At 38.7% G+C, this 24,974-nt stretch overlaps 1 long non-coding RNA gene across 2 annotated transcripts; it reads left to right on the top strand.

Moving 5' to 3' along the window:
• The first annotated feature begins 3,123 nt into the window (after positions 1–3,123).
• LOC146406189 (uncharacterized) lies at positions 3,124–23,610 on the top strand. 2 transcript variants are annotated; one of them, XR_014831692.1, is made up of 3 exons: positions 3,124–3,574; positions 4,477–4,567; positions 11,474–13,403. It is a non-coding gene; the product is annotated as an uncharacterized LOC146406189 (long non-coding RNA). The 2 variants fall into 2 exon arrangements; XR_014831691.1 differs by lacking the exon at positions 11,474–13,403 and adding an exon at positions 23,346–23,610 and having other exon boundaries at positions 3,357–3,574.
• The last annotated feature ends 1,364 nt before the right edge of the window (positions 23,611–24,974 follow it).

The raw sequence follows: 24,974 nt of genomic DNA, 5'->3' as shown, positions 1-24,974 counted from the left end.
ACACACATTACAGAATACTCTGCAGGTCTCTTCTCCTTGAGAGTGATCACAGTGAAAGCCTCAGAATCATGACTAAGAGATCACTCAGAACCAGTCTGATCTTCTTTACAAATTGTTTTCACCCAGCTGCTCTCCCGTTTCTTAAGTCCATGGTTCTTCCTTTTGGTTTCTGTGTATCAGGAATTCTGAAAGAGTGAATGGGAGTCCACTCTGAGTCAGTCTCTCTTGTGGTTGCAGCCAAATGCTGGCTCCAGCTGGAACAGGTGAACAGCTGGTGTCTGTTTTTCTAAAGGCAATCTAAGAGCTTCTCCATTACTTCTCTCCTGGTGGCGTAGCTTGAGCTTCCCTGACACAAGGAACTGAACCGATAACAAAGTAGTTTAGGCCTGCATAAGGAACTACCCAAAATTTAGTGACTTAAAACAAAAAGCATTCATTTGCTCATGAATGATTTCAAATTTCATTAATCTGAAATCTGAGCAGGACTAAGCACAGTGTCAGCTAGCCAGTCAACTGGGGACTGGAGAGTTTCTTCAAGATGGTGTATTCACTCAGCTAACACTTTGATAGAGACTATTGGTTGATAACTCAGCTATGATTATGAATGAAGCCCCATGTCAGCCTTTTCATAGGTTTCTTGGCCTTCCTCACAATATGGTATTTGGATTCCATGAGCACAAGACCCCTAAGAACAAGGGCGTTTATGAAATTTTTTAATCCAACATTAGAAATCACATAGCATCAACACCACCACATTCTATTAGTTATTAGTTTGGCCACAAACATGCCAAAATTCAAAAGAAAAAATTAAGCACTGCCTCTTGATGAGCTCATGGGAAGTGTCTAAAAAAGACATGTGGAATAGATAATTTTTCTAAGGACATTTTTGGAAAATTATCTTCTCCAGAATATTCCTAAGAATAAGGAATACCTTATCTGAAAACTATGGGACTAGATACATTTAAAAATAAGAATTTTTATAACTTTTAGAAAGCTAATATGGTATATGTAATGTTTGCTATATAAAATCCCCAGTAGATCCAGGGAAGTAACTATAAATAAGAATATTAATACTTTTCCAATGCAAATTATTCTAAGTAACTACAGATTACCATGACACTATGTCAATTCAGATCATGTTTTGCCACCATATGTTTACACATGTTTACAAATCAAAACCAAACCCTTATTTTCAGAGTTTGTGGGGTTTGGTATTTCTAAATAAGTGATTATACAAAAAAATTATAATGTTTAGGAAAATATTAATATATAATATATATTTATTTAATATATATTTTTAGAAACTACATTTCTTTTTTTTAGTTATTTATTTTTAGGTCATGAATCCTTCAAAGAGTAGTACCAGTTCATAATTTTTATATCTTACTGTGTGATACACTGAAAGCAAAACACTAATTTAACATCTCAAGATTTCTAAGATGTGGGGGGGGGAGTGTCCAAAATCATGTTGACAACATCCACAAAAAAGTGTCTTCTATCTAGAAATAATAAAGAATATGAATAAAAAGCAATGGTGTTAGAGGAAAGTAGAGCTTTTCCATCATCACCAGTTGACTGTTTACTCAGCAACATGAATGCATTTTAGAGGAAGCTCTGAGCCATTTGTTATCAGCAATGCTGAGAGACCATTGTTCCTTCATGATTTAACACATTTGAATATTTACCATGAACAGTTATCAATGAAAATTTAATATTAATTAATTAATGGATAAAATTCCAGATTTCCTCTATTGCCCCAGAGGTTCATTCTCTAACAGTGATCTTCAGTCTTAGCTTAAACTAGGCATTGATGCTAATGCCCAAACTTCTAGCATCTGGCCAAAATGTATATTTGGTTACCTCTTTAAACAGTTCTAATCTATAAAAACTTCGACTCATCCATTAAAAAAAATCTTGACTACAAAAGCAAAATTAAGAATTAATTAAATACTGCTTTAACATTTTTATTTTTTCAAAAGCATGATATTATAGTATCCTTATGTTTTATGTTATCTTATTATTTTTATGTTTAACATGTTTATATCCTTTTATTATGTTTTATACGTGTATATGTTTCCTTTAGATAATTAAGAAGATAACAGAATGAATTTTTAAGGCCTGGAGTATTTTTATGTAGTTAATCCAAACTCATTTTATACATGAGGCAAGCAAAGCATAAAGCCACTTGCTGATTTGCCCACGCAAGTTTCTATCATTGTTATAAAAATTTTCTCTAGTATATTTTTCTCAATAAACCATTCAAAGTAAACTAAGTTAAATGTTTTCACAATAAAAGATAGTAAAAGCTTTGTCCTGTCTTCCACATTTCCAAAAACAAAAAAAAGAGAGAGAGAATTTCTTTCACAACTTTTCAACAAAAACTTTAACACTTTTTGATCAAATAATTAATAATATGCATAGTTTTCCTGAAAAAAAATAAGTTATTTCTCAGGTGATACTGTAATAACAAAGTGAAACTAAGAAAGAAGCATCTGAATAAAATATTGAATGTTTGAACTTTAAAGTGTATTGACTAAATAGTACATAAAAGACTTTTAGTTTCTGTTTTTTTCCCAAAAGGAACCTATAGGATTTGTGCAGTTTGGATCTGACATACAATTCAACAGAGTATGAGTACAAGCCAAATTACATTTATTCTTTCTTTTCTTGAAATCTAATTGTGAAAATTTGTACACACTTAACACCCTGGATGAAAGCTTTTTGGGTGGTGAATACTACTTGACTCTCATTTTGATTACATTTCTAATGTACCTGCTTTCAAAATTTATAATAACCCAATCCAGTTTCAACATTTTTTTCCAGAAAGGCTTTTATACTCTATATTTTTTTATAAACTATAAACTATAAGTCATGTACTCACCTTCCTAAACTTGATTTCCTCTTTTCCCACTACTTCATTTCTCAGAAAGAGAAAATAAAACTGATGTGACACTTTAATATTAACCTCAGCTATGTCGGCAAGAGTGTAGTAATGTGATTTTTGTTTTGAGGTTTCTTTTTTTTCCATTTGGAATGTGGAACGTTAGTTCATGCCTCAATTTTGTCCAGACTTAAATGCCCCTTCTCTATTTTATATGTCTTGTAAGGACCCACAGAGTCTGAGAATGTGACGGAGGAGGCTTCCACGTCTGAGAATGTGACAGGGAACAGATGATATCTATTTTTAAATCTTCAAAATGCTTATAGTAGCCAAAGCCTGGAAACTAGAAGTGAATTATATCATTGTTGGCCTTCACCTAACACCCACTTATCCTTTCCCACTTGTGGCCACTTGGATACTGTCTTGCCATTTCTGTGCTTCCTGCAATGTCGTCAGAGGCCACCATCACTTCCTCATTCATTCTCTGACCACTTGCTAGCACAATACTCTGACTAAATGATAACCTAGTGGCTGGAAAGAGTTATGATAGATTTCTAAAGGCCAAACTAAATTCCATTCAGTAAAGTCACTGAATGGTGTCTTTGTGAGTTAGAATAGTTATACAACAGCCATAGGAATGAAGACTAATGAAATCTAATAGAGTAGAAGACTGGAGCCTCACCCTTTGGAGAGGTAAGCTTTTACCCCTTTAAATGACACTGATGCATGAGAAATAAACTGAATATATTACAACGACTCCTTTTCTAGATGTATTCCCAGTGGATTCCTCATCCAAAATTCAGTCTAACTAAATATGTGTTTACTGAACACTTTTTACACAAAAGACTCTGTGCTTAGCAACTTTTCTCTGTCAGACTCTATAAGAAGAAAGGGATACCATGCATTCTCCTTACTGGGATCTTAGTTTAATAAGGAAAACAGACACAGACAACACTATGAGACACTGACAACACTATGAGAAAAGGGCTGTATTGGGAACATGACCAGAATGAGCTCAGACCCCAAAAGGAGGTGCCAATCCAGGCTGAAGATCAAAGCGGATACTTTCAGGAGTTCCCTCCATGGCTCAGTGGTTTACAGACCCGACTAGTATCCATGAGGACGTGGGTTCAATCCCTGGCCTTGCTCAGTGGATTAATCTGGTGTTGCCATGAGCTGTCGCGTAGGTCACAACGAGGCTCCAATCGCAAGTGGCTGTGGCTGTGGTGTAGGCTGGCTCTGATTTGACCCCTAGCCTGGGAACCTCCATATGCTGCAGGTGCAGCCCTGAAAAATGACAAAAAAAAGTGAATACTTTCAAAAGAAATGCTTGGTAGATAACAATGGGTGGATGACAAAAGGAGCGTGAGATAAGAATATTTTAGGCAAGAGAAACAACACAGATGAAGGTATTTAACAAAGCATGGTACTCTAAGGAACCACAAATTGTTTGGTGTGCTAGGAGTACATAAGAAGGTGTGAGATGAAAGGAGCTAGGGAGATAATATCACAGAATAATATTTTGAAGGATTCTTGTATTACCAGTCTAATAGTAATAGTAATAATACTACTAATAATATTTTTTTTTATTACAGGCAATGAGGAGCCATTGAATTAGTGAATCACTTAACCAGGGAAAAGAAGAGACTTTCATTTAAAAAATAATTTCTGGAAGCAGTATGAGGGGTAAGTTAAAGTTGTAAACTAAAGCAATGGTTGTGGAAATGAGAAAAGTTTAGAAGTTGTTTAGAAGGGCTATATCAGCCTTGATACAATGTAATTGGAAAAAGAAGCAAGTTAGGGAGGAGAATAATAAAGGCAAGTCAGGGAGTGTTTGGGGGGGGGGTTGCTTGCTTTTGAGGGCCACACCCAAGGCATAAGGTTAAGGGTCAGCTTGGAGCTGCAGCTGCCAGCCTACACCACAGCCACAGCAACATCATATCCGAGCCATGTCTGCGACATATACCACAGCTCACTGCAACACCAGATCCTTAACCCATTGAGTGAGGCCAGGGATCAAACCTGCAACCACATGGTTACTGGGCAGATTCCTTTCCACTGCACCCAAATAGGAACTCATAGGGAGGGTTCTGATGAAAGTAACTTTGAGATACCTGAAAGACATCCAGGAGACGGTGACAGTAATTAATTATACATGTATATGCCAATAATGAAGCTCAGGGAAGTGTTGTGGACTAGAAAGTGATATCATGGGCTATTGAACATAACTCGCACTTCATCAAAATATCTGAAAGATAAACAAAGCACCGGTAAGTGAGTAGTTAACCCAAGGATGCTCCTTTCCCGAGACTTTCACTGATGATGACTTTTGTTCAACCACCCCTCTTGGACTCTCTGACTGAGCTTTTAAAGATGAGTAGAGTCCAGCTTCTGTTCTCAAGTGCTCAGAGGTGGGAAAAGTTGAGAACAAACAACAGAATTTGAAGAATAAATAATAGAGGCACACTACAATGGTTGTCTAGAGTGTAATTTATCTTTCCGAAGAGACAGTCATAAGGAGACAATGTGACAGAAAGCTTCACATAAGAAGCAACACATAAGAAAAGTCTGAACTATCTTTCAATGAGAATTTTAAAAAGAAGTATCATATTACAGAGTTGAATGTTTTATGTAGTGAGACTCTAGATAGTTCAATAATCCTAGATCACAGACCAGAGGGTTTTTAAAAAAAAAAAAAAGAAAGAAAAAGGAAGAATGGCTAAAGATGATATGAGGGTTAGTTTTTGTGTTTGCTTATTTTGAGTTTTCATTTTTAAATGATTAAGCCACAGTTTCTCAAATTCAGCATTATTGAATTGTCGGGCTAGATAATTTTTGCTGGGGGAGATGCCCTGTGTGCTATAGAAAGTCCATCCATATCCTTGGCTTCTACACACCAGATACTAGTGGAACCCTAACACCCATTTATGACAATGGAAAATGTCTCCAGACAGTGCAAACATCACAGGGTGGGATTCACAACCCACTAGAGAACCACTGGGTTAAGTTACCCACACTTCCAATTTCCCACATCACATATAAAAGACAATAATTAAAAGGTCCATGTGCCTGTCCTGCATTTTTGTATCCTGAAGTTTTTTCCAACACATTAAAATTATATTAATATCTGAATCAGGGATCACTGGAGTCATCATTTTCTTTAAAATCTGAACTAGAGCCACCTTATGCTTCTCTTCTCTGATTATTACTACCTGATTAAAATTAGCAATATCTATGTCTTACTTCCTTCTTTTTATTTCTATTATTTTCCATTTTTTTCATAATGAAATTATCTAGCATTACACTACCTTATAGTGTTCAGAATTGTTTTGCAAAAGAGAAACAATTAGGCCTGTTCAGTGGTTGTGAAGAAAAGGAATTTAGAAATTTGTGGTTGACAAAAACTTGGACATAAGAAAAGATAAAGAAGTGAACATAGTACCTAAGAAAACAAGCTATACTAGAGAACAGGAGGAAGGGAGAGAAGGAGGGGAGGGGAGGAGAGAGGAAAAGGGCCTCCTTAATAGAAACAATCTTTTTTTCTCTCTCTTTTTCTTTCAAGAAGCCCATTAAGCCTTCAGAAAAAGAATGATTCATTTTTATATACACTTGATATTCTTTAAAAGTCTGTAATTCCATTAGCAATGAAAACATCATAGAATGCACTGGAATGCTGCTACAGTCTCTCAGGCTCAATATCTTGAAATCATTTAACAAAAACAGAGAAATCATGTGCCAGGTTACGAGGTAAACAGGTTCCATCACCATCTTCTCAAACTTTTTGGCACATTTAAACATCAATATCCTTTCGCCCAAGAAATTTTTAGTAAAGTTTTATTTCAAGAAGAGCCAAAGGAAAACCTCTTTGAATTTCAAATACCTTATTTAGACATTGAATAGTAAATGTTTTATTTAGAAAAATGATGAATCATACCACAAGACTTATAAAATACTTATGAAAGAGAAAAAAAGACCTTTACATTGGAAAATTCCTCTCAAAGGAATTCTAAATGTTGCAAAGAACATACTGGACCAATTTTTTTTTTTAATTCCCTTTGCATCACAGTGTATAACTCACATCTGGCTTGCAACAGAGAGGCTGAGACTGTTTACAGATCACCATTATCAGAGACAGAAAAATGTAACCCTGGTGAAGTGGGGTCCAGAGTGGCTGAAATCGCAAGTCCATCTCCCAGGAGGGGGCCCTTGAATCTGGCATCCCATCCAAACCAAAGAAATGGAGCCAGACTGAGAGAGCATTTCTGTGTGGTTGGAGGACTTGCTCCTGCCCAGGCCCCCCTAGTCCCATGTCTCTGTCCCCTCCCACCAATCTGCCTGTGGATGGACTTTAAAGGTTGGACAAGAAAAATGTTTTTCTGCTAACCTCCTTGTGAGCTGGAGAAGGGGCACTCCAACCCTTTCACTGAAATGAAGAATTTATAGCTTCCTACCAGTAGTTTGGGTTTATGCTCTGCACCTCTAGGCAAGATTTCTGAGACAGCCTCACTGATCCCCTACAGCCTGCTTTCTCTACATCTCCTTTAAAGCCAGTCCTGCCTAACAGAGTTCTTCCAAATCCAGTGCCTGGGAAAACTATGGCCAGACTGGGAGGGGCAGGAGGCCTCTGTGGGATACCCTGATGGATTAGAGGCAGAAGAATGAAAAGGGAGCAGGGCGGATGTAGGAGAAGCCCAAAGCATTGTGTCAAACATCCTGTCCTATTGCTTTAAATGTTCTTCCTCTGCTCTCCAGACCTCCAGGAGGACACCCTGCCTTCGCTTGTCACCTTTCCTTTAGATGGAATGCTCTAGAACTCAGCAGCCATGGAGTCAAATGAGTCCATGTCTAGAGTTCTGGCAGAGGGAGGCAGTGCCACAGAGAGGGTGTGGAACCAGAACCCAGGACCACAGCCATGTCACCTGTGGGGAAGCTACGCTTCCCTGGTGAGTCTTCTCCTCCCCAGGTGGGTGCCCCGCTGCTCCGGGAGTTTCAACAACACTTTGATCCCAATCATTGTTATATCTGTGAATAACAAACTGTACAAGGTTTTCCTCTCAAGAAATGAGCTCCCCAACAAGGAATAAAGCAAAATCTTCTCAACGACCCTTCTGCCTAATATCAAGAAGCCAGGGACAGTATTCCATGGATTAAATGGCCAATCCAACAATCAGGTTAGGGATTCGCATGGACACCATCATCTGCTGGCCCAGTGCAGCGATTCTCAGAATATTTGAAAGGACTTAAGCATTTTTTGGGAAAATGAAACGTACACAGAAAATACTTGGTAAAGTCATGAGAGAGTTTCATTTGCTTTTATAGCTTCTGTTTGATTTTTTAAAATCTGGTGTTTGTCCTTTCTTCTCAAATTATAACTTTACCCTATTTGTCAAACACCAGATGTTTAAAATATTATTTCTGCCAGTACTATGGTTTTAAAAATTGTGTCTCATTAAAGTTCTTTGCCGTTCTTTTTTCAGTATTAGCACTGAGATCGTGATTTTTCTTTTCATAGGTTTAAGAGAGTCACCTCTATTTCTTTTTCTCTCTGGACACATTTTCTGTGCATTTTTTTCTGACTTCTTAAATTGATTTGTAAATGCCATTCATATAGCAAGGAAACTAACCAGTTGGCTCTCTTAAGAATTTGAAATTGCTTTTTTGCCTGTCATGTTACCTATTTTCACTTTTTATACTATATTTGCCATATACAATTGTTTTTCTCCTGATACCACTCTTCTTTCTAGAACTACACTTGTATATAACATTGCTGGATTGTGATTACATATTCATATCTTTTTCTTTACAAGTATTTGAAGACAGGAACTACATTCATCTTCACAGCCTCAGCACAATGTCTGTTCTGTACTGGATGCTCAAATCAATGCTTCCCTAATGGCAGAGATTTTTTTTTCTGTTTTTTTTTTTTTTTTTTTTTAACTGACCTGTGCCTACTGCCTAAGCAGATCCTATCTCTAGTTCTCAAAAATATGTGACAAGTGAATGCATGAGTGGATAACTCAAATAATGTTCCAAGAAAAAAAATTAATGCATTATTATTATTTATCTTCAGAAAAGAAATTCAGATTTTCAAATATATAGTGTTATCAATTATAGTTACCATGTTTGACATTGTCTTCAGAACTTATTCATCTCATAGCTGAAAGCTTTTTACCCTTTACCAACCTCTCTCACCATTTGCCCAACCCCGCAGCCCGTGGTAAGCCCTTTTCAACCCCCTGTTTCTCAGAGTTTGACTTTTTTTTTTTTTTTAAGATTCCACATATAATGATACCTTGCAGGATCTGTCCTTCTCTGGTTTAGTTCACTTAGTGCAATGCCCTCAAGTTCCATCCATATTGTCACAAAAGACAGGATCTCCTTCTTTCTCACGGTTGAGCAACAGTACATATCTTTCCCATCCATTCATCTATTAACAGACACTTGTTATTTCCATATCTTGGCTGTTGTGAACAATGCTGCAGTGAACATGAAAGCACAGTTATCACTTCGATATTCTGCTTTCATTTCCTTTGGATGTATGCCCAGAAGTGGGATTTCTGAATTATATGGTAGTACTATTTTTCATTTTTTTGATGAACCTCCATACTTTTTTCCATCATGGCTGCACCCATTTACATTCCTACCAACAACATGCCAGGGTTCCCTTTTCTCCACACCCACTCCAACATTTGTTATTTACTGAAGTGAAAAATGCCCCTTTCACCATATACAAAATTCCCACATGAATGCTCATTTCAGCAGCATGGATCTGTCTTTTCATAGTTTTATTCATTTCTTTAACACACCTTCCTGAGTGCCAACTGGGTGGCAGGCACTGTTCTGTCTTAGGTACTAGAGATATAGACCTTGGGGAGTTTTGAGCCAAGTAATTATATTATAAGCTTTTTTCATTAAAAGTTATGATGAGAAATATGTTGAGAATAATTACAAGTTTAAGTGTAGAAAAAGGGCAACCAATTAGGTGAACAACAACGGTAGTTTAGAGCTAAATGCTAACGGCTGAGATGGAGAGAAGGGATAATATTATGGATATATTTTGAAGGTAAAACCAATAGCATTGGCTATCAGATTTGATGCTGAGTGTGAAAGAAGAAATGTGAAAGATAAGATTTTTGAACAGAAACAACAACAACAAAAATGAGCAAATGGAATTGCTATTAAGTAAATTGGGAAGAATATAAAAAAAAAAACATACTTGAGGGGAGTATCAGGATTGCTGAGATTCTTGTACATTCCACAGCTGCACCACAGATGGGCAAGTTAAACTATCAAAAGCTAAAAGCAATTACTATTTTGCTACAATGATTATAATATTCATTAGGGCTGTTCACAAACATGCCAGTGTTCTTGCCAGGCATCTGGTAGCCTTACTCTTCCCCCTCCAGTTTGAAGTTAGTTGTAGCCATGTAACTAGCTATAGTCAGTGAACACTAGTTACATGGAGCCTCCAACAACCTGAGTTCTTGAACAATCATAGGAGCAATGTTCTTCTATTATTTTGTGTTGGACATGCAACTGGAGCAGGAAACAAACTTTGTTAAGCCGCTAAAGTTTTAGGGTTGTTTTTTACCACAGCGTATTCTAGGTAGTGATACTTAGCATATCCTTAGTGATATAGAAATTAGTATTCAGTGTGAGATGCAGTCATGATATATAACATTAAACCATAACTACATAGCACTGCTTAGTCATCTGGTGATAAACAGCTAGGAAACTGTTAGGAAGCTAAAAGGATGATGATCAATGCTACATACCAGTGATATTTTTGGTAAAACCATTGCCAGAAATAAATTGAAGGAAGAGAATACCAGTAGAATTAATGAAAGAAATCATAAAATATTCCTATTGTGTGCTGGTTGCTGCTAGCTTTATTGGATAAAGTATTATGAGAAATAGATGAGTTCAGAAAAGAATAGCAGTTCCTGTTGTGACTCAGAGGATTAAGAATCTGACACTGTCTCCAAGAGGATGCAGGTTCTATCCCTGGCCTCAATCGATGAGTTAAGGATCCAGTATTGCAACAAGCTGCAGCGTAGGTCACAGATGCAGCTAGGATCCAGTGTTGCTGCGGCATAGGCAGCAACTCTTAGCCTGGGAACATCTATATGCTGCAGGTGCAAATGTAAATAGAAAAAAAGAAAAGAAAAGAATTGGCTAGGGTCAGGCAGAAATAAAAGAAAATAAAATCCACCAATAAAAAAATTCAATAAGCTGCTAATTCTCTTTTCTCAATTTGTAAAAGAAAATTGTAAGGATGATAAAGGCCAATTAGAACTCATCAAAGATAAAAATCAAGAGTGAGATCTGCAAACTCATTGTTAAAACCTCTGCATTGATTAAGGAGATAGAAGAGCAAGATACAACCAAAGGCTTAATTCTTATTTATTTCCTCCAGTTTTAAACAGTGCTTAGGGGAGAAAAAATAAAAGCCTAGAGGGCTCCTAATTAACCCAACTGGAGACAGAAGAACTTCAGAAAAATGAATTAGTGTGTCTAAAAATGAACTGTGTGGTTATTGGCCAATATAACTGAATGAAATCTGATAGATATGGTACTTGCTATTTTCAACAGTTATACTACCAATGAAACCACCTTATATGGACTGAAAGAAGTCAGTGACTGTTCAAGACTTAGAATGATCTTAGGTCTCCACTGTTATGAAGCAGATTGATGAAATGTCTCAGTGCTCAAAGTCAGACTAATTGCCCATATCTATCTGACTAGGTCACAGAATAATGGAAAAGAAAGAATATTCTAGAACAACAGATTCAAAAGCCATGGGGAACAGTGGACCAGGAAACTCCTAGTGAGCAAAGCTAGGGCCTGCATCCAGGACCATCCACACTGTCAGCACATGCCTAGCTGGATTTCAGAATTGCTGTGGACCCGTAGCTGCTTTGTGTCTCCTGTTCCTCCTTCTTTCTAAATAAGAACATTTATTCTGGTTGCCCTATGCTTCCTCCACCACTTCATAATGGGCATGTGGAAGATAGATAGATTGTCTATCATGTTCATGGATCTTCAGACTAAGAATTGCCATGTTCAGACCCAGCAAATTGGCTTCTCAGCCTCACTCAGAGATTCTGGACTGGGGGCAGCATGCAAAGCTTGGATTGAACTTTCAAGTAAGAAGAATAAGTGGTCAATAGGATTGCTCATTTTGGCTGATAAAAACTAACTGGAAGTGAGATGAGTCACTTCCAGGTGCAAGCTTTAAGAATGTAGATTCCCACACATGCCTTTTCCTTTATCTGTCAGTGTAAAAGTCCATGAGGGAGTGGAAAAGTGTAACTCCTCCAAGTGGCAAGACAGAGAACAGAAGCACTACGAGCAGCCCTCATGACCTCCAGAGAGAAGTTTTCCCCGAGACATATTCCACCCTTATCCTCCCTCTCCATAGTGAAAGGAAAATGAAAGAGCAGACCCTGCCCATCCTCATTGCAGATCTCCTGGGAGGGAGGAGGAACCAATATTTCAATCAGAAAGGAGACCAGAATTTTAAAATTGACTCACTTTAAATCAGTAAAAGTGACCCCAGTTTTAATCTGGCCAAGATGTTGTCCAAAATACAATAAAGAGAAATTCCTTTGAGCATGATCTCAGTCAGTGACTGGAGCAAAACAGGATGGTTTAATGTTCATTCCCCACTGAGTTCAGACTGTTCAAGAAACCAGTTACAGCTGTGACCCTGTTGGGCAAAGATAAATGCGGACTCTGAAAAAGATGGATGTGGGAAATACTAATGGATGTGATAGAGCTGAGTTTGAAAGCACGTTCAGAATGCCTGAAATCCAAGAAAGTGTGGAGTGATGTTCAAGAAGTTTAGAAAGGAAAAAAGATGAGTTTGCCCAAGAGATGGATTTCTCCATCATTCCTAGAGAAACACACAAAATAGAGGAGTCTAGACATTGATTTTTAAAGTCTCTGTCTCTGACCTTGAATTTCCAAACAGGAAACCTCTTCATAAATAAGGAGTGTACACGAGGACCTGGTTGCCAGAGTCCTAGGTTATGAAAACACTCCCAAGTTTTCTTCACTTAAACACATCAACAAGACAGCAGCTAATGTGCTGAAAAAGACAGTAAATACAGTGGGAAAGCTGTATTTCTTCTGATGCAAAAGGTAAATTATCAATTAGTGAGTTTCATTTCCAAAAACAGCATTCCTACCCAGTAGGGCTTTGCTGAACATCTCAACTAATCAAAACAGATTTTCAAACGTTCTGAATACCAGAGATCAGAGCATGTCTGTTTTGGGGTTGAAGGCCAGGAGGCCAGTTGAAAATGTGTTTGTGTAGGTACATACTACAACGTGGACAGGCTGGAAGGGGTCTCTCCAGGGTCCCTTTAGACTCAGAACATGTGGATAGTCTTTAAAGCAAATATAGCAGGGCAATTTTCAGCCATTTGCTTTGCTCTGAGACCAGTTTGACTAGACTCTGACACTTCTCTCACCTTTTTTTCAACTACTGATGCTATTAAAAGAAAAAAGCAGAAGGCAATGATGGCTCATACCCATGATTTGAGAAATTAGTGTCAGATGGATGATTTCAGGGGAACTGACCTAATCCATTACCCAGCTAAAATGGACAAGACATTATCAGGGCAACGGAAAGCTCAGTCAGCTGTTTTGTCAGCCTTTGGGAAGCCTGCGGTAAACAGCTTTCCTGATGCCCCTTTCAAAACACATTGACAAGGTAAGAGATCTCATGACTACAAATGGGCAGGCAACAAGGTACAGGGTCTTAAGGAGGACGTCTGTGCCCCCAAGAAGGTCAAGAACAACAGTTCAGAACCCAAGAAGAAGGTGAAGAAGTGCAGTTATTAGCTTCACTTTTGGGCAAGGTAGGCAAGCTGGGGCAGGCTGCACCTACCAACTTGAAGTCAAAGACATGGGCATCAGGTAACCAAGAGCAGTTCTGGTGAATCTTGAAAACCGCAAGCCAGTTAGGGAGTGAGAATGTTCTGGTCCCTGATCTGGTTAGGGAAGAGGGAAAAGAAAAATACTCCTGGTGAGAGACACACATAGGAAAGAGATGAATTGTGAATTGGCAGGACCAGCCTCTCATGCCACTAAGGAAAACAGTACGGAGGTTCCTCAGAAAACTCAAAATAAAACTGTCATATAATCTAGCAATCCCACTCCAGGCATATGTCCAGAGAAAAGCATAATTTGAAAAGATACATGCACTCCAATATTCATTGCAGCACTGTTTACAATAACCAAGACATAGAAGCAACTTAAAATTCATTGACAGAGGAATGGATAAAGAAAATGTGGCATACACACACACACACGATACTATTCATCCACAAAAAGAATGAAGTAACACCATTTGCAGCCAAATGGATGACCTAGAGATTATTATACTAAGGGAAGTAAGTCAAAAAGAGAAAGGCAGATACCACATGATAACACCTACATGTGGAATCTAAAAAAAAAATATACAAATGAACTTATTTGCAGAACAGAAATAGACTCACAGACTTTGAAAACAAACTTATGGTTACCAAAGGAGATAGGTGATGGGGAGGGATAGTCTGGGGGTTTGGGACTGGTATATGCACACTGTGGTATATGGAATGATTGGTCAATGGGGACCTGCTGTATAGCATGAGGAACTCTACCCAACATCATGGGATAATCTATGTGGTAAAAGAATCTGAAAAGGGTGAATGTATGTCTATGTATAATTGTTGTACAGCAGAAATTATCACAATATTGTAAATTAACTATACTTCAATAAAACTTGAAAGAGAGAGAAAGAAAGAAAGAAAGAAAGAAAGAGCGAAAGAAAGAAAGAAAGAACGAAAGAAAGAAAGAAAAGAAAAGAGGGAAAGAAAGGGAAAAGAAACTAGCCTCTCTTGGACACAAGAAGAGCCTGAAACATTCATGCCTGGAGCTACTTTTCCCAGACACTTGCATAGAAATAGGGGATTAAAATATCAAAGAACTTCTTCAGCCAAATTTTTGAGATTCTGAATGAGAGATTCCAGTTGGAAGATCAGTCCAACCTTCAACTCAAAAGTGAATCCTAAGGCAAAGGCATCTTCTCCTTGCCTGATGGAGCTGTGGATCCATGTATCAACCATGGGAAAGTGAAGGGCTCAGAGGGTCCTTGTCCAAGTTCTCTGATCATAAAGCCTCTGGAGTTTTTGACAAGGTCTCTGGAAGAATGGAATCCTCTAAGAAAATCAGAACTGGAGTTCCCGTCGTGGCGCAGTGGTTAACGAATCCGACTAGGAACCATGAGGTTGCGGGTTCGATCCCTGCCCTTGCTCAGTGGGTTAACAATCTGGCGTTGCCGTGAGCTGTGGTGTAGGTTGCAGACGCGGCTCGGATCCCTGCGTTGCTGTGGCTCTGGCGTAGGCCGGTGGCTACAGCTCCAATTGGACCCCTAGCCTGGGAATCTCCATATGCCGCGAGAGCGGCCCAAGAAATAGCAAAAAGACAAAAAAAAAAAAAAAAAAAAAAAGAAAATCAGAACTATGATTAAATTTCCCATCAATAAGCACAGAGCCTGGAAACCAGGTTATATTTGAATAACAAAATATATTAAAACGTGACTCTTTTTCCACCCAACTTTCATGGAAGAAATTTAAATCTACGTATATATATATATATTAGATAATATCTCTAATCAAGGACTTTTTTATATTTTTGTAACATTGGAGAAATATTTTTTATTTGGAAAATGTGGATGGATTAAGAAGAGACTGAAGAGCTGCATGATTTTGCCATTAAAACTCAGGCCATTAATGACTACTGGGTATGCAACTTCAACCATTCTCATGGGTCAGAGAGGATTATGGACCTCTTGGAATCAGCACTGGAGTTGTTCGAGGTTTGGTATATCTGCTGTTATTACTCCAAGTCCCATAATTTAAACACTATGTACTCTGATGACATCAAACTTCATATTTTCGTCCTACTTTGACCTCTAAGTTCCATGCATCCAACTGCCTGCTTGATACCTCACGCAATGTTTACCAACCCAACTTGATATTCATTTCTCCTCCTACACGTGTTCTCCACCTTGGCCAAAGCCACCTCCATCACCCTGCTCAAGCAGGAATTCTGAGAATCATTCTTTTTTTAAATTAATTGTTTCTACTGACGTATAGTTGATTTACAATGTTATGTTAATTTCTGCTATAGCAGAAAGTGATTCAGTCATACATGTATATATATATATGTATATATACGTGTGTGTATGTGTGTATATATGTATATATTCTTTTTCATATCCTTTTCCATTATGGTTTATCCCAGGATATTGAATATAGTTCCCTGTGCTATACAGTAGGACTTTGTGGTTTGTCCATTCTGTATGTAATGTTTATCTGCATATTTTTCATCTTATTTACACATCTTTTTTTTTTTTTGTAAAATCATTATGTTCTCTCTCGGTCTTCTGCTTAGTTTTCAATTGTTAGGTTGCCAATTCAACTGTTCACAAATGTCTCTGGAAAAGATTTTAAAATTTCCTTTTTGGGAGTTCTCATGGTGGCTTAGAAGAATCAAATCTGACTAGCATCCATGAGGACGCAGGTTCTATCCCTGGCTTCGCTCAGTAGGTTAAGCATCCAGCATTGTCGTGAGCTGTGGTGTAGGTCAGACCCAGCTCAGATCCTATGTTGCTGTGGCTGTGGTATAGGCCAGTGGCTATAGCTCTGATTTGACCCCTAGCCTGGCAACCCCCATATGCCATGGGAGCAGACATAAAAAGACAAAAAAAAATTTCCTTTTGCTTACATGCTATCTTACTTTATGATACTTTCCTTTTCTTTAAAGCAAAGTTGTTCTATAGACTTTCCACACAGTTCTTTTTACAAAGGAGTGTTTGTAAAGAAATTGCTATAATAGACTTTTTTTAACTCTTCTCACTCACAAAAGAGCAATATATTCTGAACATTTTCATAATTCTCAATGATTGTTGATTTTATTGAAAAGCAAAATATCTGTTTATTAGATGAATTTAAACAGAATCAAGATTGTGACTATGCGTTCTCAAATATTTTATGTATAAATACATATATACACATTCTATATAATATATACATACATATATGTATATATAAGCACAAGCACACACTACTTGTACATTTAAAGTCTTTTACTAGGAAGAGTTAAGTCTACTAATACCTAATAAAGTTAAATGTTTATTTACAAAAGCACTTTCTTTGAACTGAATCCGAGTCGCTGAAGTGCTTGACGCCAGAAACAGGCAGCATCGATGAGTAGCGGGGGTGGGAAAAAAAACAGGAAGACTTCTCAGTTGATTGAAAAATGTTCATGAGATGGAAGGATTTCCTTGTTTTTGAACGAGAAGAAGAAACGAGGACATGTGAAGTTGGGCAGGGGGCTTAGAGCACTCTGTTTCATTTTCTCATCGGCCCCCAGTGGTCTGCTTTAGCACATGCACTGCAGAAACCCCATGTGGGAGAGTCATGTGAACAACTTACTTAACATCTTTGGTGAGATAATCCCTAAAAGAAGAAAGAAGCACCAAGATTCATGACAGCACTGCTACTGGTGTCACAACATCAAAAGGAGCTCAGACGGGAATCCAGCTGCTAGAATTTGAATTAGAAGAATTGTTTATGGAACCACAGATGGCTGAGGGGAAAACAGCCCTGCTCAGAGCCGCCTTGCCAGGAGAAACACTGGCAGGACACAGTCGTGCTTTGTTAACATCTCCCTCCAATCTGAAAGGGTCCCAATTTCCCTGCCGGACGATGCTATTTGACACTCTTCATATATGACTTGTATGCTATAAAAGTCTGAGGTGGAAAACATCTGGAGAGAGAAAAGAGCGGTCCACCTAGCAGGAGGTCAGGGCACACAGTGACCTTTTGGAGCCCTCAAAAGAATTACAGAAGCTTAGGAATGGCCAAACATGGAATGAACCGCCAAGCATGACAAACACATAATTTAAAAAGCATGGTCTGATTCAGGCTTATAAAAAAATAAAATTGGAGAAAAGGGATCCATTTGTAGACATTTAAGTTAACCATCTATCAAAAGTAAAAGTTCACACCACAGCTTAAATGAATATAATTTTTAAATAATTTCTTCAGGCACAGTTTGAATAAGTTTGCATAATTATTCATAGAGGGATGTACAATTAAATATATAGCATAGTTTTCATAACTTTGTGTTGATTTTAGCTTCTTATATTGTACCCTAAAAAGAGTAATCAACCAAACAGAAGTAACACATTATTAATATAAAATCTGCTTTTTAATGTAGAAAAGGTTTTCAGAGCACACAATGGCCTGGTCAAGACATATCAATGTAGATTGAGGATAGAGAAAAGAGGGGAGATAAAATTCTCAATGCTGTCTATATTTATTTCACTTTCTGACTAGGGTTGTTCCAGAGTCCTAGCCCTCTATTGAAAACACTCATCCCTGAACAAGTGCACATACCATGTCCAGTGGGAGGCCAGGACCATCTCCCAGCCCAGTGTCAGGCACAAGAGGATTTGGTTCTTGAAAGTAATCATTTTTCCCAACTTCAATATGAACAAACCAAATAATGTGGAAAGATATAAACTAGAAAGTAGAACTGAGTCCCCCTGGTGTCAATCCAATTTTTGTGCTTGTTTGTTTTTTTCTTTTTTTTCTTTTTTTTTTTTTTTTTTGCTTTTAGGGCCACACCCGCAGCCTATGGAAGTTCCCAGGCTAGAGGTTGAATCAGAGCTACGGCTACCAGCCTACACCACACCCACAGCCACAGCCACAGCAATGCAGGATCCCCGCCCACAACTGTGACCTACACCACAGCTCATGACTGTGTTGGATCCTTAACCCTTTGAGCAAGGCCAGGAATGGAACCCACATCCTTATGACTCCTAGTTGGGTTCATTACCTCTGAGCCACAAAGGGAACTCCTCAATTCAGTTTTATACTAAGCGAAGATTCAAACCAACTACCAATTACTTACCTATGTTAATACTATGTCACTGAACTCTGCACAACATATATGTTTGACACTCTGGGAAACTAGATACTTCTAAAATAGCTTCAGAGCAGCTACAGCTCCGATTTGACTCCTAGTCTGGGATTCCATATGCCTCAGGTGCGGCCCTAAAAAGGCAAAAAAAAATAGCTTCAGAAAATAGCATGATGTACTCTCCCTCTGTGATTTTCAAGGATTATGCACACCCCTCCTCCTCAGACGTTCTTTTAGTGCACATATAAAACATCTGCAAATACATTTTTTTTACCTTAACCTTTCATTAAGAAATGAGTTTGTTCATTCTCAAGTTTTATTGATGTGATGTCACACATTCAGGAAAATGCAAAATAAGTCATTTGGTTTTCCAGGCATTACCAGGAGTTCTCCAGTTTCTCTGATCCCCACTTCACATGGCTCCATTTTATCTCTGAATTCAGCCAGGATCCTGTAGGTCAGTGACTCGAAACGTGTGTCAGATAGCACCCCCTGACTAAAGGATCTAATAGACATTCAGAAGTCCCAGGAGCCTTCTGGGCTCATCACTTTGACCCCCATCCAAGGAAGGGTGGTCAGGCCCATTAGGAGGCCACAGTAACAACTGAGGGAAATGTCGTGTGGATCTGAATTGGGGTTGTGGTAATAGGGATAGAAACCATGCACAATATTTAGGTGTTTAAAATGGCAGGACTTGTGAAGCACTCTGTCCTCTGGATTGGATTGAGGAGAGAGGCAGTTTTGTTTGCGACTGAGGGCCAGAACTTCCATGACAGAGGGGGTTAGAACCTAGGCTCTGCCCCTGATCAGCTGGCCACACTTGGGCAAGTTATTTTCTCCACTGAGCTCCCAGGGTCTTCATGAGAAATGGTGCTGCCATCCTAGGATGAGGGTTAGAGGAGGTCATCCAGGTTGGGAGTAGCACAGAGCCTGGCACACAGCAGGTACTCCATGCATTCCAGCAGGTTTGAAGCTCACGCCAGGTGTCTGGCCTGATTGGGTTAGAAAGAAAAGGGAAGGGGATGAGAGAGGGGGAAGGAGGAAGAAAAAGAAGGAATTTGGTGTGAACAGGCTTTGGGAAAGTAAATTTTTGTTATATGTTATTTTAAAAATCCATCTCTGTTTATTTCTATTTGGACACTTTTAATGACTTTTTAGATTTTGTACTTACAGTCTTTTTTCTGGGAATCCTTATGTACATTAAAGAGTACATAGTATTCCTCCTGCCGCACACAAGTCCCCAATACATTTCTTGAGTAAAGTTCTTATTCTTTAGCAACTGGCTCCTGGATACCTCCTCCTCTGCCTCCCAAGTCCCCATTCCTGCTTCCTCTGCCAGAAAAAGGCACTGCTTCCTTCCCATCCACTGGTATGTCTGCAGCTCACCGACACCACCCCTTGCTTGTATTATTTACAGTTCCTCTCTTCCAGAGGGCGCTCCTTGAGAAACCACATTGTCAACCTCTCCATCCCCTTTCTTAAGCTCAGTCCTTGGCACAAAGCAAGTGTGCCGCAATGTTACTCTTCTAAGAAATTATGTCCTAGATATGAACACAAGATATTAGGTCAAATATAAATCATAGCCTCCTCAGAGTTCCCTGGTGCTACAGAGGGTTAAGGATCAAGCATTGCCACTGCTGCAGCCAAAAGTTTGATCCCTGGACGAGAAACTTCCGCATGACATGGCCGTGACCAAAAAAAAAAAAAAAAAAAAAAAAAGCTTTGTATTCTCTTAACTAACCCACTATTTAGTCAAATATACTAAGTCCAGATACTATGAGAACACTACAAGGTAAAACACAGGCTCTCTGCCCCTGAGGAGCTAAGAATAAATACGTGTGAAGTAGCAGAACATCTCAGTAAAAGTTCAGAATGACTCTGAAAACCATGTCATAAGGTACAAGGTGATTAACTCCCCAACAATTTAGTTACAGAGTTTTAAAACTATGGGAGTTCAGAGGATGACAGAATTACACCACCTGCCATGGTAATGGGTGACTTTGCAGAGATAATTGGATTTGACCTTATCCTGAAGAGTGGATAGGATATGGGTCAGTAGCAAGAACTTCCAGATTGAAGGTCCTCCAGTGACCAGGGCAGTGTGAGCTAAAGCAAAAGAGCATGGAAGATGGGGAAATGCCAGTTTCTGGTGACTATAAAAACCCAGCAGTGTTTATATGTTCAGAGAAGAGAGAATGGTAACCACGTACTTTGAGGTGCCAGTGAGTACTGGGGAGCCTGAGAGGGTTGGGGGAGAGCATGCTAGAAATGCTTTAGTGAGAGGGACTTGAGGGCAGTGAGCATGGAAGGGAGGGGAACAGCAGGAAGGAAAGAGGCTAATTAATAATCCTACTTTTCATTTATAGAGCCTCATTTATTTTTAACATTGTGCCCAACATTTAAATACATTATCTATCATAGTTACCCCAATACTACCAGATAACCTGCACCAGTTTTGTTTTGTTTTGTTTTGTCTTGTTTTTACATATGCACCTGTGGCATACAGAATTTCCTGAGCTAGGGGTCAACTCGGAGCTGCAGCTACCTGCCTACAGCACAGTCACAGCAACGGGGGATCTGAGCCACATCTGTGAACTTTGCTGCCGCTTATGGCAACACAGGATACTTAACCCACTGAGCGAGGCCACGATTCGAACCTGCATTCTCATGGACACTATGTCAGGTAATTAACCCAGTGAGTCACAACAGGAACTCCTGTTTCATTTATTTATTTGTTTGTTTGTTTAGCTTTTTAAGGCTGCACCTGCAGCATATGGAAATTCCCAGGCTTAGGGGTCGATTCAGAGCTGCACCTGCCAGCCTAACCACAGCACAGCAACACAGGATCCAAGCCACATCTGCAACCTACACCACAGCTCAAGGCAACACTGGATCCTTAACCCACTGAGCGAGGCCAGGGATCGAACCTGCATCTTCATGGATACTAGTCGGGTTCATTTCCACTGGGCCACAACGGGAACTCCCAGGAACTCCAGTATTATTTGCTTAAACTGGTTAAGTGACCTGGTTAGGATTTAATCCCAAATGTCTAATTCCAAAACCCATTCTAGACGAAATGAAAGCTGTAATAAGGCGCTGTGGGGATGGCCAGGAGGAGCCAGATACCTGGAAAAGACAGAGCACAGGAAAAACCAGTAGGACTTGGAGACTCATTGGATTTGAGGCAGAGGAAATCAAATTTAATTTCAAGTTTTCACATGTGAGGGATGGGAAAATGATAATGATATTAGTACAGAGAAGTTAGGAAAGGGGATAGTCTTAGGAGGCAGCAAAAGATAAGTACGGCATTAAATCAGCTTTAGAGGGCAGCAGGATATCTCAGCAGAAATTCCTGGAAGATGGAGATTTTTCAGTTGAGCTCTAGTTGTGCTTTCCTCAGCTGGAATGGTTACTGGCACCATGGAAAAAGAAAATGCCCATGCAAATGCAGCCTCAATCTGGGATCACAAGATCTGTTCCCTCCCAAGGTTTCTTTCAAGTTTGCTTAAAAATGTGAAACATGGAAAAAACATTATGCAGGACGTTGAAAAACTCTGACATTGTGGTTCTATAGAGCAGGAGTTATTTTTTTTTTTTTTTTTCCTACCAACCAAGTCTTTCTTTCCTTCCTTCTAATGCCAATTTATGCTCAAATACCTTTTTTCCCCTAACAAGTTAGAGTGTGAACACATATGTTTTCCTCTGCTGGCACCCTGTCCACAGCATATCCTGTGAAATTTCATCCTTCAGCAGTTAACTTTTAGTTTTAGAATGATATGGGTCTTAAAGTAAAAGTTTGAGGGCTCAAGGAAAACAGTGGGTTCCTAATATAAATATACCATGAGACCAAATGTTTCAGAAAATATTCAAGTTCCATAATTTTGACTTTCTTAAAGGAGTCTTTTGAGAGCCTTTTTTTTTTCCCATTTAAAAATATGAAGTTCATGCAATGATCTTTTCCCCTAGGGTTGCAAATGTAGGCAAGCTGTACTTGGCCCTCCAAGAAAGATCACAAAGTTTAACCTTTCCATATACTCTAGAAAAATGAACTGTTTTTTAAAGCAGGCTCTGCACGGTTGGGATAAATTGTAATAGTGTAATACTGAATTCAGTGTATATGCCAATCTGGAAAAAAAATAGTTTTTAAACCCTCAGTAAACTTTTATGTTTAATACAAATATGATCCAAAAATAGATAAGGTGGCCTTGTTTAGTAGCTAAAACCTAGATGACAAAATGTACTGTAGCCAGGCCATTTGTATGTGTATTCCATAACCTCAGAAAAAGTTCAGTGAATGAAGTGAGTATGAATATTCCATATTCTGTCAAAACTATAGTAAGGAAGGGAATAAGGAGAATGAAACTTGAAGTTTTAGTGCAGGTGGATTCAATTAGGGGAAAATTGATTTTTGGATTCAGAAATTGCAAGGATGTAATAGGCATAATCTTCTGAGTGAAATGAAAGTGTGATATTCTTTTATCAACAGCAATGAATAGAACTTAAAGGTTAACTGGAACAGGAAGACAACAAAAAAAAGATGGCCAGCCTCGGAAATCCATTGTAGCAGAATGGCTGAAACTGTGAGACTTTAAAGGGTGGCTGATCACTGGAAATACATTTCTCCTCCTTGGGATTTCGGTATTGTTCACTCTCCCCTCCATCCACTTCTGAATGTAAAAGATGTGGGATGATGTCCAAGAGCAATGTTCGTGTGAGTGAGCTGTTCCATGTCCCTAAGAAAGAATCACACTTATGCAACCTCCACTAGGGTTGAAAATGCCAGGAAACACTCAGTAGCCTTTCCAAAGGATGGCTACCTTCTGTACCTGGAATCCCAAATCCTGTTTGTTAAAGAAATTCTGAGTTCAGAACCAGCAAATGATATGGATGACTCAGGGGCATTGTTTTGTTTCCTTTTGTTTGCATTAAAAGTAACCCTTGGAGTTCTGGCTATGGCACAGTAGATTAAGAATCCGACTGCATGGGCTCTGGTCCTTGTAGAGGTATGGGTTCAATCCCTGACCCTGTGCCATGGGTTAAAGGATCTAGTATTTCCACAGCTGTGGCTCCAATTGCAGCTGCCACTCGAATTCAGTCCCTGGCCTGGGAACTTCCATATGCCATGGGTGTGGCCATAAGAAAAAAACAAAGTAACTTTTGATTATGCAGAATAACCAGAGGGTTGGGAAAGATCAAAATGCCTAACAAGTAGAAGAATGACTGGACAAACTGTTTTCTTTTCTTATGAAATATTATGCAGCTATTGAAGATGATAAGTATGAAAATGAAACATTAAAATCATCATGATTTAATCCTTTTTTTTTCTTTTTATAACCTAACCTTCAGCACACATAGGTTCCTGGGCTAGAAGTTGAACGAGATCTACAGCTGAGGCCTTGAAGCAAGGCTGGATCCTTAACTCACTGAGGGATCAAACTCTATTCTCACAGAGACTATGCTGAGTCCTTAACCCCCTGAGCCACAATGGAAACCCCATCATTGATAAGAACACAACATTGATCACAATTATGAGAAAAATATATTTTTTGCATAAGGGCTAGAAGAGTAAAACCCATGAAAATTATATTTGGATGATTGTATGATGGATTCTTTTAGATCAATTTTAGTATTGTTTTGTAAATTTTCAAAGAATCCCTGAGTCTCAAATGTATTAAACCCTGTTTACATGTCTAACACAAAAGCAGAAATTTAGCATTTAAAATTAAGAAATTTTTTATCTTTGTTAAAGAGGTAAAGGAGCATAACATATGGCTGGTTAAGAGCCTGGCTCTGCCCCTATATTAGCTGTGTAACTTTGGATAAATTGACCTGTCTGCAGTTCAATTCTCTCCTCCACAAAATGTAATAGAACTAACCTCTCATGACTATTGTCCACTAAATTACATAATTCATAAAAAGCCTTAGCAGAGTAAACTGCACAAAGGAAATGACAACTATTATTGTGAATATACAAAATATAAAGCACATTTATATACACCTGTGTATTACATATATGTTCATGTGTGTAAAGGCACTTAGCACATGCCTGTCACATACAAGCAGTATGAGGGAGCAATCACGATACACACATACCTACATTTATGAGCACACATTT

The sequence above is a fragment of the Sus scrofa genome, chromosome 1 (assembly GCF_054392235.1).
Source record: "Sus scrofa isolate SSC_HxYL_T2T_F1_AM1 chromosome 1, Sscrofa_HxYL_maternal_Yorkshire_Landrace_v2.0, whole genome shotgun sequence".
Taxonomy (NCBI): domain Eukaryota; kingdom Metazoa; phylum Chordata; class Mammalia; order Artiodactyla; family Suidae; genus Sus; species Sus scrofa.
This window is presented reverse-complemented; position numbering and strand designations above follow the sequence as displayed.